The sequence below is a fragment of the Triticum dicoccoides genome, chromosome 3B (genome assembly GCF_002162155.2).
Source record: "Triticum dicoccoides isolate Atlit2015 ecotype Zavitan chromosome 3B, WEW_v2.0, whole genome shotgun sequence".
NCBI classification, from domain to species: Eukaryota; Viridiplantae; Streptophyta; class Magnoliopsida; order Poales; family Poaceae; genus Triticum; species Triticum dicoccoides.
The window spans coordinates 8,701,840-8,704,308 of record NC_041385.1 but is presented as its reverse complement, the minus strand read 5'-3'; the positions used below and the strand labels follow the sequence as shown (position 1 = coordinate 8,704,308).

Genomic DNA, 2,469 nt, shown 5'->3' with positions numbered 1-2,469 from the left:
AGCTCGCCATGGCTCTCCGCGGTGACCATCCCATCTCGCCGTCGACCGAGGGGGCGTTGACAACGGGAGGTGCTGCAACCGGGGCTACGGGGTGCTACCATGGCGACGCCTACCTCGCATGCATCGGAGCTCTGCCTACCTCGCTGGACCCGGCCACGCCGGAGCTGCAACCAGCCATGGCAGACTACACCCCACGGCGTTTTTTTGCTGGAACCGGTTGTAGCAAATTCAATCACCGGTGATAGCAAAAATTTACTACGGTTGCAGCAAAACGGCATCATCGTCACCGCGGGGTCGCAGCTGAGATAAAAAGTTTGAAGCTTTTTTTTAATGCGGTTGTAACTTTTATAACTGCCGGTTGCAACTTTTTCATTTTTCGTCCATGGCTTTGTTTCCACGGTTGAAACTTTTTTTATAGTCGGATGAAGCTTTTTTCATTGCTAGATGAAGCTTTTTCTGTCACCGGTTGTAACTTTTCTTTGGTCATCCATAGCTCCAGTGGTATACTGGTTGAAGCTTTTTTTGTAGCCGGTTGAAGCTTTTCCTATCGCTAGTTGTATCTTTTTTCGTCGTAGGTTGCAGCACTGGGCATCGCTAGTTGTAGTTTTTTTCGTCGTAGGTTGCAGCACTGGGCATCTCCCTGTGCGCTTGATTTTTTTTGTCGCAAGCGGGGGATGAGCGCCGGCGAGCACACCGGTGAGCACGCCGGTGAGCTTCGGTCGTCGCCATCGGAGCTACAATGGTTTGCCACGGAGGCTACAACTGCATGGGTGGGCTATTGCATGGGCGAAGCTGGTGACGAGAACAGCCGCCGAGGGCTGGGACCGGCGACCAGGGCGGCCGGCGAAGACGAGCGGCGAGGGCAGCGATCAGAGACGGGGAGGGCAGGCGAGGGGGGCGGCGACGAGGGGGAAACGCGTGCGGCCGGCGAGACGGGGTTCCTTTTCCCGTCCGCGCTCACGAGAGGAAGAGGACGATCTGATTTGGATAAAGATCCAACGGATCGGGACGGGCCGATCTGACGGCTAGGGTTGGACCGGCCGAAGCGTTCGGCCGGTGCGCCGGCGCCTAGCATCGCCCTTAAGCAAAAGACTAGATCCATGAAGTCATGTGTCCCAAACAAAAAATACACCATGCAAATATGTAGGTGGTATACACAAAAGCTTTCTTTTCTAATGGGAAATTGTTGTTTCTAAGATAACAATATCCGTAGAGGATAGTGAATACGCAAAGTACTTCAAAAAAATATTTAGTTGTATGGAAACAAAGATACATACTAACGGTTTGTGGTTTCTTTTTTGCTCCCGGCGGGGCTCGAACCCGCGACCTTCGGCTCATAAGACCAACGCTCTAACCAACTGAGCTACGGCAGCTGACCGTCTATGAAATTTGGTTTCCTGTTTTTATATCGTTACTTATCTGTGCATGAAATTGACCGGGGAGCTGCTATATATATACCTAGCTAAATTGTACTCGTTCGTTCGTTGGTCTCGAAAAATGTTTAAAACAGAAAGGCATCTTTCCATAAACAAGAATACGCTAATATCAAACGGGAAATTAGTTTATTATAATCAAATCGGCTCTGCATCAACACGATGTTAAAAGCTACTGAATATGGATCGCAAGGATATATAACTTCAACGAACAATAACATCATTTTTCATTCTTTTTTTTTTGTAAGGGTGTTTTGTAAGCATCCGTGCTACTTAATACCCCCTTCGTTTCTAAATACTCCCTTCGTCCGGAAATACTTGTCATCAAAATGAATAACAGGGGATGTATCTAAATGTATTTTAGTTCTAGATGCATCCCTTTTTGTCAATTTTGATGACAAGTATTTTCAGACGGAGGGAGTATAAGTTTTTGATAGAGATTCCACTATGAACCACATACGGATGTATATAGATTTTAAAGTGTGGATTCACTTATTTTGCTTCGTATATAATCTATAGTGAAATCTCTACAAAGATTTGTATTTAGGAATGGAGGGAGTATATATGGATGTTAGCCTTTTGGGGAAACATAATAATATGTGATGGCAACCCAGAGTAAAAGGTTATGTGCTCCAACAACAATGTTTCCAGGAAGGGAACGGCCTGTGAGCATCACCGTCAGTGGACCCTACACTAAAGGTAGATGATAAATTTTTCACCCCAAATAGAAGTGAACATACTCTATGAAATGCCTTCAACAAAGAATACAACATGAACAGAGACATTGTGCGACTCAATCAATGAGCTCGTACATGGAGTTTTCACCCTTGGAACTCATGACCCTACACTCAAAGAGCACCCACGTAGCTGGAGTGCCCTATGATGCCACTACCTACTGGTTCATCATCGAACAGTCACACACACGCATAGTCCTAATGTGGACCTAGCCATGCAACTAGACAATTCCCGTGCAACACATGCCGATGATGATGAGCAACGCCTAGGGATGCCCGCCATCACCACTGATCCCCGTGTT

At 46.9% G+C, this 2,469-nt stretch overlaps 1 non-coding gene across 1 annotated transcript; it reads right to left on the bottom strand.

Moving 5' to 3' along the window:
• Positions 1-1,299: 1,299 nt before the first annotated feature.
• On the bottom strand, positions 1,300-1,373 carry TRNAI-UAU. The gene has a single exon. It is a non-coding gene; the product is annotated as a tRNA-Ile (tRNA).
• Positions 1,374-2,469: the final 1,096 nt, after the last annotated feature.